Below are 15,606 nucleotides of genomic sequence, written 5' to 3'. Positions count from 1 at the left end.
AAAACAAGCATTTACAGGTGGTAGAAGGAGCCAACCTAACAATAAGGAAGCTTCAAATGAAATTAGGATTTCTGAGAATATTTTGCTGGTAGCCTTTTACTGACTGCAAAGAGCAAAGAAGAGTTAGCATGGAGCTGGGCAGCATTGGCAGCCTATAGAATGGCCAAGGACAAAGGAGAAGTTTTTTTTAGGCTGTATTGAGAAACAACTCTGAAAACTTTGTTAATGCCCAGCAGGGCCATCTTACCTATGCCCGCCAAAAATTATAGGATTGTAAAGCTAAAAGTGGCAAAAGAGTCCATCTAGTCTATCCCTTGAGGCTCCAAGAAAGGTAAATGACTTTCCAAGATTACAAAGGTAGTGAGTGCCAGAGGTGAGATTTTAACCAAAGTACTTTCAATAATGTACTCTTTCCATTATACCAAGGTGCCATTTAAGACAGCTTTTAAGGTTTCAAAAGCTCCACATTTTATCTGGATGAATGAATGAATGAGTGAGTAAGTGAATGAACGCATGAATGAATAGGGATTTTTTTAGTTATTTACCAATTCCAGAGCATTGGACTAAGTACTGGAGATGCAAATAGAAAACAAAGATAGCTCCTGCTTTCTTAAAGTTCAAATATAGGGAGAAGGATCAAATTCTGAGATAGTGATCTTCTCAGATTTTCTTATTATGGTCCAGAACAATCTAGAAGTTTATCCAAACTATATAAGAAGGTCCTGCTGTAAGTCAGATGGACAAGACCAATAGCCTTTGGGATACAGAGGCAAAAGTTGGTGACTTTTCACAATATTTAATATCATTTATATTGATAAAAATCACATTCATTTCTGATGTTGAACCATTTAATAATACCAAGGACTTGGGTGAGAACTTTTTGTTTTGGTTCTTGGGGTCACTGTGGCTGTTGAGGAAGTGGGGGCTTCAGTTGCTGTAAAGGGAGTTGCCAGGCTACACTTTCACAACTAATACTTGATGAGGTGATGGCTTAGGTCACAAGTACCCTCTGCAAAAACTATTCCAATGATGGCTTCCAAGGTTTGACTAGAAGCAGAGCTATCAATTTGGCAGAACTGGGTATACTGATTCCCAGGCAATCTCACTATCATGAAGAGACCTCTTAAAATCAAAATCGGTCTTTGAAGATGACAACAATCATGTATTAATCACATACTATGTGCTAGGCTCTGTGCTAAACCAATTCAGAACTAAATGGATAAAATGAGTGCTCATTCCAGCTTTTGTCCTTAACTTCCTAGGATTGTCATCTCATATCAAAACAGTTTTTTAAGCAACAACTTTCAGATTTCTAAATTTGACAAAAGAAATGGAGAATGTTGTGATTTCTAAAGGACACCTGGCATGGAATTAAGATGCCATCTGCATCATCCAGCTGAAGCATTCATTTAAAGGATCTTTCATGTTACCCTCGATGAGAGTAAAGTATTCTGAGGAATTACCTGCCTCAAGAAATCGTTAGGGAGATCCCTCAGACTACTCAACCATAGTGTATAATATATAATACTGAATCCCATAGCATTTTGAGTTCAAAGCAGAAGGAGAAAAACTCTGTGTGTGTGTGTGTGTGTGTGTGTGTGTGTGTGTATGTTTATAGACAACCTGACACTGATATTAATTACAATCCCACATTGCAAAACTTGCAAGACATCTCTACCCAGATGTCCCATCAACATCTGAAATACAACATGTTCAAATCACAATTCATTAATTCCACCACTAAAAAAAATTCCACTGTATCATAGCTCCTGAAATTTTCCATATTATTGCTGATGAATAACCACTGTTTTAGTCACCCAAGTTCCCAATTGTGGTGTCTTCTACCTTCTCTCTCCCTCCTTCCCTTCCATACCAAATTCATTGCTGTATTATTAATTCTACACTTAAAACAATACCTTGAGTCCATCTCCTCTCTATGCACTCAGTCCCTATCACCTCTTACCTGCACCATTTCAGTAGTCTCTCAATCATCATGCTTAGCACAGTACCTGGCATATAAGAATGCTCAGTAAATGTCAATTGATTGGTGAAGGGACATAATCAATAAACATTAACCAATCTATCATCTGACATTAAGCTGATGACTTAATATTCTTAAGACAGATGTCTGTTCTTAAGACAGATGTCTGCTCTAGAGTCTTCCTTTGGTCCCCTATAGGCCACAGAGTAAAATACAAATAATTCGATCTGAAAATTAAAGTCCTCCACAATTTGTCTTTTGCTTGTCCTTCCAATATTATTTCATATTAACTTCCCTTCAGAAATGATGTGATGCAAACAAATGGATCAATTCTTGCCCAAACTTACTATTTCATTTCCTACTTTATGTCTCTTGGACTCATCCCAGATCTCCTCCTTCAAGCATTTTATGCAACAATTAACCTGATCTCCCCTCCACATAATTTAGGTAATCAAAATTCATTGCCTTTGCCCAACCTAGCTTCTGGACCTGCAAAGTGTTCCTTCCTCCTCTCCACCTTTTACAATCCCTAACTCCTTTCAAGATCAAATTTGATGTCACCTTGTACAAAAAGTATGGTGGATGCAACTTTAGCAAAGTTGCAGGATACAAAATAATTCCACAGAAATCACCAGCATTTCTTTGTTACCAACAAAGTCCAGCAACAAGAGATACAAAGAAAAATTCCATTTAAGATTACTGTAGATAATATAAACTATTTGGGAGTTTACCTGACAAGACAAAGTCAAGAAGTATATGAACACAATTACAAATACCTTTCCACACAAATAATCAGATCTAATCTATTGGAAGAATATCAAGTGTATATGGGTAGGATGAGCTAATATAATAAAAATGACAATTATACCTAAATTAATCTACTTATCTGGTGCCATACCAATCAAACTCCCAAGAAATTATTTTACAGAGCTAGAAAAAATAATAACAAAGTTCATCTAGATCAACAAAAGGTCAAGAATTTCAAGAGAATTAATGAAAAAATGCAAAGGAAGGTGTTCTAGCTATACCATACTTGAAACTATATTATAAAGCAGCGGCATCAAAACTTTTTGGTATTGGCTAAGACATGGAGTAGTCAATCAGCTAAAAGGGTTAGATTCACAAGACACAAGAAACAATGACTATAGTAATCTAGTATTTGGTAAATCCAAATAAAACTTACCATCTGACAAAAATTGGTGGGAAAATTGGGAATTAGTATGGCAGAAATTAAGCATTACCCCACACTTAACACCCTATACCAAGATAGGTCAAAATGGGTTCATAATTTAGACATTAAGAGTGACACTATAAATAAATTAGAAGAACATAGGATAGTTTACCTCTCAGATTCATGGAGAAGGAAGGAATGTGTGCCAAAGACAAACTAGAGTACATTATGGAATGCAAAATGGATAACTTTGATTACATTAAGTTAAAAAGGTTTTGTACAAACAAAACCAAATGCAGATAAGATTTGAAAGGAAGCAGTAAATTTGGGGAAAATTTATATAGGCCTCATTTCTAAAACATATAGAGAATTTACCCAAATTTATAAGAATACAACCCATTCTCCAGTTGATAAAAGGTCAAAGGATATAAACAGACAATTTTCAGATGAAGAAATTGAAGCCATTTCTAGTCATATGAAAAGGTGCTCTAAGTCACTATTGATCAGAAAAATGTAAATTAAGGCAATTCTGAGGTACCACTACACACTTCTCAAGTTGGCTAAGATGACAGAAAAAGATAGTGATGAATGTTGAAAGGTTTATGGGAAAACTGGGACACCAACACATTGTGTGGAGTTGTGAACTGATCCAACCAATCTGGAAAACAATTTGGAACTATGCCCAAAGACCTATCAAATTATACATACCCTTTCATCAAGCAGTGTCTCTACTGAATCTATATTCCAAAGAGATAATAAAAAGGAAAAAGAATCCACATGAGCCAAAATGTTCATAACAGCCCTTTTTGTATTGGCAAGAAACTGGAAACTGAGTGGATGATTGACAGTTGGGCAATATGAATGTTATGGAATATTATTATTCTATAAGAAATGATCAGTGGGATTCCAGAAAGGCTTGAAGAACCTTACATGAACTGATATTAAGTGAAGTGAGTAGAACCAGAAGAATATTGTACATAGCAGCAACAAGATTATATGATGGTCAGTTCTGATGGAAGTGGCTCTTTTCAACAATGAATGATTCAGGCCAGTTCCAATAGTCTTGTGATGGAGAGAACCATTTGCACCCAGAGAGAGGATTGTGGGGATTGAATGGGAATGCAATATTTTAATTTTTCTTTGGTTATTGTTTGCTTGCATTTTGTTTTCTTTCTCATTTTTTTCCTTTTTTGATCTCATTTTTCTTGTGCAGCATGATTTGTATTGAAATATGCATAGAAGAATTGCACATGTTTAACATATATTGGATTGCTTGCTATCTAGGAGAGGAGTTGGATGGGAGGGAAGGAGAAAAAATTGGAACACAAGGTTTTACAAGAGTGAATGTTGAAAATTGTCTGTGCATATATTTTGAAAATAAAAAGTTTTAATAATTTAAAAGAAAAGAAATAAAAATCACCTACATTTTCCAAGGGAAAAAAAGTATGGTGAATGGATATCATGATCAATTAGAAAAAAAAAAAGACAGTGTATCAAAATCCTAGTTCTGTAACTTGATTCATGTGTTACCATCTCCCCAAGTCATTTTGTTTCCCTGCGCCTCAATTTCCTCATAAGTAAAATGATCCAAATAGATTAGAGGCTCTGTCAGAGTCTTGGCAATTTTAAAATATTATCTACTTTTCTTCCTCTATCCTCAAATTATCTAGTATTTATATTTGGCATCACTTCAGCTTTGTAGAAAGGAAGCTCCATGAGGGTAAATACCTTTGAATAACTTTTTTCTCTATATCTTCAATAACTGGTGCAATTGCACTTATCAAATGTTTAATACACATCTATTTGCTTGGATTGAACACCAAGGCCAATGTCCACAGAAACTCAAAATCTCAGAGAAAAAAGAGACCTCAGAGGAATTCTAATTCTTGTCTGTTTGATCTTAGGTAGCAAAACCAGTTTTCTCAAATGTGAAATGAAATAATTTAACTAGATAATCTCCATGCTCCCTGGTCTCTGGCCATCTCTTCCACAACTCCCTGGCCACCATTACCTTTTCTAGTTCCCTCCTCCCCCTAGTTCTAGAACCAGGAAGCTATGGTCAAAGAAATTTTTTCATTGATTCTAGATAAGGTATATTAATCTTTCCCCAGGACAACCCCATTTGCTTGGCCTATAATTTTACAAACCAAACCATCAGAGCCTTGTTGCAATCCCCCATGTAAGTTTTCCCCAAATTACCCAAATGGATTCACAAAGAGTTAAGCATATCTGAAAATGACTGAACAAGAACATAAGTTCTTTGAGAATAGGTGAGTCTTTACTTTGACATTTGTAAACTCCAGTACATAGTACAGAACATATACCAAGCAATTAACAAATGCTTTTTTTCATTCAATCATTCATTTTTGTTTGCCACTATATCAAATAAAGTGAATTGACAGTCATCTCTTTCCCTCATTTACCCATCTGCTAATTCTCTTTTATTTATTTAATTTTTTTGCTATTTCCTCTTAAATAGTTGATGAAATTAAGGCCCAAAGGAGCTGCTTAACCAAGATTCCATAGTTAAGAGGAAGCACCAGAACAGAGACCTAGTGTATTGTCTTTAAGCACTTTCCTTTAGGCTTGGATGGGTTAATCCCATTCAGAGTAGAATCAGCTCTACCATACCCAGCTTTAAACTTTGGCTTCCAAAGTATTACAGGAATCTCATGAATGAAGTGAAAATGTTTTGAAACTCAAGCCTCTTTAATAGCCCCAGCAATCATCAGTAAATTGCCGACTTTACAGGTATAATTTTCAGTAAGGGTCAGGAAAATTCATTCATTAGAATTACGGGAGATAAAAATTTAAATGTTCCTGTAATATTTATAGGAAAAGTGTCATCAGTATCAAATGGACTTAAATCATATCCATTAATTATTAAGCACTTCTCTACATTTCTGAGTGAAGTTTTTAATGGAATGAAATCTCCTTAACTTCAGTATCGTCATTACTGCCTATTTATAACGGGCTTTGTGTTTGGCTCAAGAAGTGCCTTCTCACTCAGGCTAAGAGAAAAGGTGGTTATCCCTCTGCAGAGAGGCTTCCAATCGAATCCATTACGTGGGGGACAAGAGAGAGAAGAGAGGATATGAACCATCTGTTAAACATAAGCATCCACTACAAGTATTCAATGATGCTATTCTTAATCAAATCAAGACTTCATTTTTTTTCCAGAAGGGAATAATATTTTGTTTACATTTGGAGTATAAAGAGACTACTTTGCATAATGCACAGAGTTTAGAGTTGGAAAGAGTTAGATTAAATTCTTTCGCTGCACAAGAAAAATAAGATCAAAAAGGAAAGAAAATGAGGAAGAAAACAAAATGCAAGTGAATAACATCAAATAGAGTGAGAATGTTATGTTATGACCCACATTCAGTTCCCATCGTCCTCTCTGTGGGTATAGATGGCTCTCTTCATCACAAATTCACCGGAACTGATATCAATCAATAGATTTAAATCTTTAAAGGAACTTAATTCATCTAAGTCAGTGGAGTCAAAATCAAATAGAAAAAACACCTACAGGCAACATAGTAAGAAAACCACAAATTAACATTATCTATGTTTTATTATATTTTATTTACTTTGCTAACATTTGCTAATTATATTTTGATTTGTAATTTAATTTAATTTTTAACTAATTAATTTAATTAACAGGGGATTTCTCTCACTACATGCTCTTAATTTTACAAATAAGGAAAGTGAATCAGTTAAGTGATTTGTCCAAGGTCTCATAGCTAGTTCATGTTAGAAGTAGGATTTGAACCCAGAACTTGTGACTTTAAATGCAGGGCTCATTTTGTTGTGCAATACTGCCTTTCATTTTTTTCATTTTTTTAATTAAAGCTTTTTATTTTCAAAAATATGCATAGATAATTTTCAATATTCACTCTTGCAAAATTTTGTGTTCCAAATTTTTTCTTCCTCTCTTCCCCCACCTCCTCCCCTAGATGGCAAGTAATCTAATATATGTTAAACATGTTTAATTCTTCTCTACATATTTCCAGTTACCATGCTGCACAAGAAAAATCAGATTATAAAGAAAAAAATGAGAAAGAGAACAAAATGCAAGCATACTACAGCAAAAAAAAAAAAATGGTAAAAATACTATGTTTTGATCTACAATTCATTTCCCACAGTTCTCTCTCTGGGTGCAGATGGCTCTCTTTATCACAAGATCCTTGGAACTAGCCTGAATCACTTTATTGTTGAAAAGATCCAAGTCCTTCAGAGTTGATCATCTATATAATCTTGTTGTTGCTGTGTACAATTTACTCTTGGTTCTATTCACTTCACTCAGCATCAGTTCATGTAAATCTCTCCAGATCTTTCTGAAATCATCCTGCTGATTATTTCTTATAGAACAATAATATTCCATGATATTCATATAACAAAACATATTCAGCCATTCTCCAACTGATGGGCATCCACTCAGTTTCCAGTTTCTTGCCACTACAAAAAGGGTTGCTATAAACATTTTGCATATGTGGGTTCCTTTCCCTTTTTTATGATCTCTTTGAGATCCAACTCCCTTTCATTTTTGAGATCTCAGATTGAAAGCTAAAAGGGATCTTCAAGTCCACTGAGATGAGGTTTTTTTGTTTTGTTTTGTTTTTTTGTTTTTGGCTGATAAAGAAACTGAAATGCTGAGAAATTAAGTGCCAGTGGTCAAAATCACATAAAAGATATCAGAAATGGGTTCTGAATATAACTCCTCTGACCTCCTTTCATGAGTTTTCTTCCTCCATTAGGATCTAATTCTTGAAAGTTAATATTACATCTTCTCAGAATTTAGCATTTTGCTCAGAATGCAGTAAGCATTTAATAAATGCTTTTAAAGCAAGTAGTTATCACCTCTAAGTCCAGAATCAGATTTTTTCCCATTGTACCATTTTGTCTAGCATAGGTAATGCTAGGCAAATGTAAACTCAAAAGAATATCGAGTCCATGATCAGCTCATCCTTTTATGAATGCAGAAACATAGGCTCACAAAGGGAAGGAGATTTGCCCAAGGATAAAGAACCACTATGAGACAGAAGGAGATCTAAAAGTGAGATTTTCTAATTGCTATTCTTTTCCCCCTGGGGTTGTGTACCTACCCCAAGTAGGCTAATTTTTTTCTAAATTATATATTGCCTCATTGTTCTTCCTTAGCCTTAATCCTTTTAATATTTGCCCATGAATACTTTGTCTTTAATAATAATTTCTATGGCACTTTAGGGTTTACCAGCTGCTTTCATCCCTTGACAGAAGAGATGGAGAACTAGATTTTAAATTTAAGAGACTTCAGATACAAAACATATGTTTATGTTCATCTACGCTGTACAACTTGCCATTTGTCTTACTGCAGCACCCTGTTCTGAACTTAGAGTAACCTTCTCTGAAACCAAACTCCAGAATCTATGGATCCATCCTATCCTTCCTTGGGGAAGTTAATCAATTTTGGAACTTTGTCCAGGGCTGAACTGCCCTAATAGATGAGGGAGTTCACGTATATGCAATTTATTATCTACAGAGTTTCAGTCCATGTTGTATAGTGTATTCATCTCAGGAATCTTGCCATCTGCCCTATACACATATGCCTTGTGTTCCTTGGCCACCTGTCCTCTCATATACCTTCTCCCTCCCCTATCCCTTCAAGAGCAAAAGATTGTCTCACTTGCTTGCATTTGTACTCCTAAAATTTAACACACTGCTTAAAACATAGAAAGTTCTTAATATATGTCCCTTTCATTTTTTTCTTCCTTCTTTTCTTCCTTCCTTTGTCTCTTTCCTCTTCTTCCTTCCTTCTTTTCCTTCCTCTTTTTTCTTTCTTTCTTTCTTTGCTTTTTCTTCCTTTCTTGCTTTCCTTCTTTCTTCTTTCCTTTCTTTCTCTTCCTCTTCCATTCTTCCTTCTTCACTTCCTTGCTTCTTTTTTCTTTCTTCCTTTGTTCCTTCTCTTTCCTATTCCTCCCTCTCTCCTTTCTTCTCTCACTTAGAGAAAGTCACTTTACCTCATGGAGTCCCATCTTCCTTATTCTTACAGCAATACTATCAAATTGCAGTATCAGTTGTTGTGAGGAGCAGGCAGCCAGCAAGCTTTATAGAATTTGTGAAAATGTAAATTATTTTCAAATTAATATATTATTATCCTATTTCATTTTTTTCACATTTCACAGTTAAGTAAACTGAAGCTCAGAGATTTATGTAACACAATTAACTAATAATATGATGAAATAGAAGCCTGTGGAAGGCAGGGATTTTGTTTGTTTTATTTATTGATTTTCTGAATTTAGATCCTCAGTGCCTGACACACAGTAGGTGTTTGTTGAATTAAATGGAACACTACAGCAGATTTGAACTCACTCATCCCATCCTCCAGGACCAGCTCTTATTCCATTATACCTCCCTACTGCTTCTGGCGCTCCAGATTAGAAAATATTCTGTTAATGTTTATCTTTTCTGCAAAAAAACGAGCTTTCCACAATGATAACCCTGTAACTATCCTGATAAATTGAGAACATGTGGTTCAAACACATAATGCTGAATACACACAGAAGTATCTGTATGCATCCTATTCATAAACAAGATCACCTACCTAATTATTTGCTATTCAATTTGCAAAACGGTGCCATTTCATAAGAAAGCCTCAGGGTGCAAGCAAATCATTAATTACAATACAGTGAGATATTCCAAACAAATGACAACAACAGGGCAGAAGCAGATAGCATTAAACAGCATTCCACAGCCAGCACTCCTGGGTCCCAATTACACAGACCATTCAAGCATTAGCAAGGGTAATTGTGTCTATCTCCCACATTGCTTTGAATGTGTAGACCTGGCCAAATACCACCACTTAGTGCAGTGGAGAAGGCATTTCATCTATGCTCTGATACTTTTAAATGTGCCTGGAGGCTAACAAATTATAAATGATAAATGTGAACAGCAAGTATGTATATAATCATATAGAGAACTTATATGTATATTACACAATACATTATACATATAGAGGATTGTTAATATCCATACACATACATATATGCAGTTTCACAGAAGCTATTAAAATTTAAAAGTACTCTAAGGCTTTTTGGAATAACCTGAGACAAAAAGAGATAAAGAAAAGGGGGAGGAGAGGGAGAGAGAGAGAGAGGGAGGGAGGGAAGAAGAGAGAAAGAGGAAGGGAGGAGAAATAGAAGAAGGCAGGGACAGAGAGGGAGGGACAGAAGGAAGGAGGAAAGAAGGGAAGGAGGAAGGCAGGAATGGATGGAGAGAGAGAAGGGGAGATAGAGGAAGGGAGGTAGAAGAAGAGAGAGGAGAGAAAGAGAAAGAGAGGAGAAAGAGAGATTTTCTCATAAGATTCATTGTATTTGTTGGAAGGGGGGTTGTTATTTTGTTGTCAAAACCCATGATTTCATTGGAGGAAGGATCTGCCTCCCAATAAAGAAACCCCCTAATGCAGATTAGCCATATTTTTTTTCCCCACAATGTCTAGTCTTAGGCACCTGTGGCACTTAGAAATTAAGCAGTGTGCCCAGGATACCAGAGCAAACAAGAATCAGAGGCAAATTTTAAATCCAGAGGTAATTCTACATCCATCATTCTCTAAACTGTCATTATTTGTGTAAAAATATATATGTATATGCAAACAAATACCTATATGCATTTATGCCATTATCAATGATCAGTAAGCATTTATTAAACACTCACTGTGTTCCAGAGGTGCTAGGTGGTACAGTGAATACAGTGCTGAATCAGAAACTCATTCTTTTCAATTCAAATTTGGCCTCAGACACTTCCTAACTATGTGATCCTGGGCAAGTTGCATAAGTCTGTTTGTCTCAATTTCCTCTTCTGTAAAATGAACTGGAGGAAAATGGCAGTCGATTCTAGTATCTTTGCCAAGAAAACCCCAAATGGGGTCACTAAGAATCGAACATAATCAAAAAACAATTGAACAATACTATGTGCTCACCACTTTTTTAGACTATCCATCCCAAAGTGATTGTTGGTCATGTTACTGAGGGATTTAGCCAAGGCCATACATATATTAAGTAGCAGAGATTCTTAATAAAATGAAACACCCCCTAAACAGGTTACATATACATCCTCTTGCAGCTCAATTTGGGCCTTTATTCTTTTTATAAATGGTTAGGCTAAACCTGAGAATATCCTCGATTCCTTACTCTTCCTCCTACTCCTTCCTCTCTGTATCTAATTGGTACCTTTATAGCAAATATCCCAGGCATCCCCTTCTCTTCACTCATATCATCACCATCATATTTCAAGACCCCATTACTTTTCAGCTGCACTTTTGCAGAAAACTCCTAAGATGCCTAATTAGGCATCTTGCTTCATTTCCATGTCATTGAACACACACACACACACACACACACACACACCTCCAGTGACTCTTTATTACCCCTTATCCTTTATTTCCTTCATGCTTTTGTTTCCTTACACATACCACTCCATTTGGTGCCTTTGGACTGAACATCCCTCACATCTAGAATGCTCTGTCCAGCTCACCTCCACCTCTCAGTTTCCCCAGCTTTCTTCAAGACTCATCTCAAAGCCTATGTTTTACCAAAAGACTTTCCAAGTTTCCTCAGCTTCTTTTTCATATTAGGAAATTATTATCATCATATTAGGAACTTCTTTTTCATGTTATCATCCATCTATTCTATACATGTCTTGTATATATCCTCATTATTTTCATGTTATATCTTCCATTTAAATATAAACTCCACAAAGGTAGGGACTGCTCTTGACTTTTTTGTGTGCACATCCAGAATTTAGAGCCAGTCATCTATTAAGCACTTCATAAATGCTTGTTTGGTGATCAACTTGTGTATTTAAAAGCTCCCCTATTAAAATTTTACAGAAGAATCCATTTCCAAGATGGAAACAAGGTTTACAAAATTAAAAAATAAATAAATAAAAGAACTATCCCTCTTATGCCCATTATGACCACCCCTCCAACATTATGGGACCAAGAAACAGCAAGAGTTCATCAGCAGCAGGAGGCAAACTTCATCATATCTTTCCAAGTTGGCTTTGGGAATCTTAAAATCTAGGCTGCTACAGTTTCAAAAGGTTGTGTTTAAAATGAACAAAAAACAATGACTCTCCTAGGGGAAAAAACCCAGTCAAGAGAATAGAATACAGCTAAGAAACCATGACAGGAGACATGAAGCAGGCTGGCACCAACCAGCCAGAACTCATTACATCAAAGACAAGGCAGAGACAGGATCGGAGCTGGGGCTGCAAGTTATGAGAATATAAAGGCTTTTCACAGAGCCTGTGAAATGAGAGGGCCATGTTTATTGCAAGCTGTACAGCAACCGGAAATGAACAGGGTAGGTGGCTGTTAGAGCACAGGCTTCAAAAGATGAAGAGCTGGAGTCATTGAGGAGAGACGTGGCATTCAGATGGATGAACCTGAAACCCACAAGGAAGAGAAAATTTGACATCTATTGGAAATTCTTCCCCTTCCATCAAAAAAAAAAAAAAAACAAAACTCGACAAGTCAAGTTCAAGAACAAAAAAGATCATTTCTTTTAAGGAAAAACTAATTTTTCATAACTCTACTCAGATTACAATAAAACACAACTCTGTACATTAAATAAAATATTATCACATGTCAATGAATGAAAATAACTATGGATTTAGGTCAGCCTCAAAGACTTACAGGTCAGGAATAATTGCACACCTACTATGATTTTATCTAATACTTAAAAAAAAAATCTGTTTCCTTCAAGTCTCAGAGACCTTTGCTGATTCCCTCAGTGGCTTTTCCCTATCTCCTTCAGACCAATTATTTAGTACACATTTTATATTTATCTTTCTATGGATATGTTGTTTCTTTCCAAATAGTGGCTGTTAGGTGGTATAGTTTTTTTTTCCCCTTTTTAAAATTATAGCTTTTTATTTACAAAACATATACATGCAACATTGCAAAACTTCTGTTTTTGTATTTGTTGGAAGGGGGGAATATTTTTGTTGAGAGATCACCAAGCTTGGAGTCACCAAGATCTGAGTTCAAATTTGATTCCAGACATTCAGATACTCACTGTGTGATTCTTCAAGTTACTTAACCTCTATCTGTCTCACTTTCCTTATTAGTAGAAATAGAGATAGCACCTCCCTCCAGGTTGTTGTGAAAATAAGATAACTTTTGTAAAGTGTTTAACCTAATCCCTGGCACATAGTAGGTGCTATATAAAAGCTTGTTTAAAAATATGTGCTCTTTGAATACAGAGACCATTTCATTTTTGTTCTTATACAAATTCCCAGCACATAATACGTGCTTAATTAGTGCTTATTGAACTGAACTGAAAAGTTCATCCTTAATTCCCCAACACTGCTGTGCATATAGCAGATGCTCAAGAAAGAGTGGAAAATTCAACAAAAACAACCATCCGTCTTCCCAATGTGCTCATTACTTCTACTGAAACTTCTAACCTTCAACTATACATAATTTCATCCAGTGGAGAGTTATTCCACTGACCACAGAAAACATGCAACCAATTTATTGGTTAGTAGACAGTCAGCATTAATTACTTTGGTCAAGACCCACTCTGATCTTTTTTTTTTTTTAAATTTTTTTGGTGATGAGTCTCTTGAAACTTAGCACATGGATCCTTTGGTAATGGACATACAATCCCTGACTGGTCTGTGCTCCAGGTCTTCCCAACATGCTAAAAGACTGGGCTCCACTGACAAGAGATCCTCAGAATTCAGTGTCACAGCCACTCAAGAACGTGACATCAAGACTGCTTCTACGTGGCTGCTGGCGTGATACAAGATATCAGAAAGATCTATCAGTAACAAGTGAAAACTGTAGAGAGCCAATTTTCATCCAAATAAAGAAAAGTAATCGTCAGAGCTTTCCAAAAAGGCATAATGAGCCATCTCAAGAGGCAATAGATTGACCATCATTTGAAACTCTCAGGGAAAAAGCTGGATGTCCATTTATCAAAGACAATTCCAATTTGGTCCAAGAAATTCAACAAACATTTAAGTGCCTCCTCTGTTTCAAAGAACCTCATAAGACACAAAGGATTCAAAATTGAAACATTAATAGCTAGGATTTATTTCATGCTTTAAGTTTTATAAAAATCCTTTATAAAATGTTATTTCATTTGATCCTCACAATAACCCTGGAAGGTAGGTGCTATTATTATATTCACTTTATAGATGAGGAAATTGAGGCTGAGAGAAAAGTTAAGTGACTTGCCTAGTTTCACATAACTTGTGACAGGATTTGACCTAAGGTCTTCTGTAGCACTTCACTATTTATTTTGGGGGAAGAAGAAAAGAAAAAAAAAGAAAAGAGAAAAAGAAAAAGAGAGGAAGGAAGGAAGGAAGGAAGGAAGAAGGGAGAGAGAGAGGGAGGGAAACAAGAAACTAAAGTTAAAGTAATTCCTTCTTAGGTACCAGTTAGACTTGTTGGCCTCTGAGGTCAGATAATGTGATAGAACATCTTTTGTAGATGGATCATTATTCTAATTTAAGCTAGCAGGATTTCTGCTTTCCCTAGATACAACGGTCCAAATGTTAATTCATCAGCATTGTTAATAAGGAATTAGAGAACAAGGGGATAAACTTCTGGATATGTACTTATAGGACCTCAGTTCAAATCTTTACTCTGTCCTTGCTATTGGGCAAATCACCTGTTATCTCTGAGACTCCTTTTATAAAATTTATAAAATTAAGGGATTGAATTGGATCTCTGTAAAGTCCCTTCCAACCCTGCTGCCTTCTTCTGGGCACATTTTATTGCCTCCCAATTTGTTACATAAACCTATGATTCTACATTGATCAAATGAAGTAGATTGGAGGAGAAGAGGGAATATTTCCCAGACTGGGGCCATGTGCAGGATTCTTTGGTCTTTTGGCTTTGTGGCAGCTGGAAGACTGAGATTCTGCAGGAACATTCTTTATTCTGTCATCTATGGCCAGTGGATGATAGTAAGGTTGAAAGAGTCTGAAACACATTATATCCCACATTTACAACCCATTGTGTTCAATCAGCCATAATCTCATCATTTATGTAATGCGGTCCAACAGTATGGAAGGCTAGAGTGGGAAATTAATGAAAAATTTCTCAATAATTCTTTACCCACCACTAGCTGGTGTTAAACAGGAGCTCTTAGCCACAAGTCATTTTGAATAATAAACATCATTTTGCCACTGTAAGAAAGCTGACATCCTTTGGGCATATTTTATTGCCTACCAATTTGATTCTCTCTTAAATCTCTCATTCAGATTGATTGACTGACATCTATATTTCCCTATCAAGATTGGAATATCAAGTTATTGTCTCAACCTGACATTTTACCTTCATTCAGCCTTAGCTTTCATTTGGTTTCTCGTCAATACTTGCAATCATCCACATCTTAGCTAGAATAACAGATGTTCACATCACTTTTCCACCCACCATTATCTTTGGATTCACAGAGAAGGTACA

General features: G+C 35.9%; 1 pseudogene; it reads left to right on the top strand.

Annotated features, from left to right (window-relative positions):
* LOC127541525 (centromere protein O-like) overlaps nt 1-13,935 on the top strand; it is an 83,495-nt pseudogene extending 69,560 nt beyond the window's left edge.
* Nucleotides 13,936-15,606: the final 1,671 nt, after the last annotated feature.

Source organism: Antechinus flavipes, chromosome 6, assembly GCF_016432865.1.
Source record: "Antechinus flavipes isolate AdamAnt ecotype Samford, QLD, Australia chromosome 6, AdamAnt_v2, whole genome shotgun sequence".
NCBI lineage: Eukaryota > Metazoa > Chordata > Mammalia > Dasyuromorphia > Dasyuridae > Antechinus > Antechinus flavipes.
Note: the sequence above shows the minus strand (reverse complement) of the source record. Positions and strands in the feature narration are given on the sequence as shown.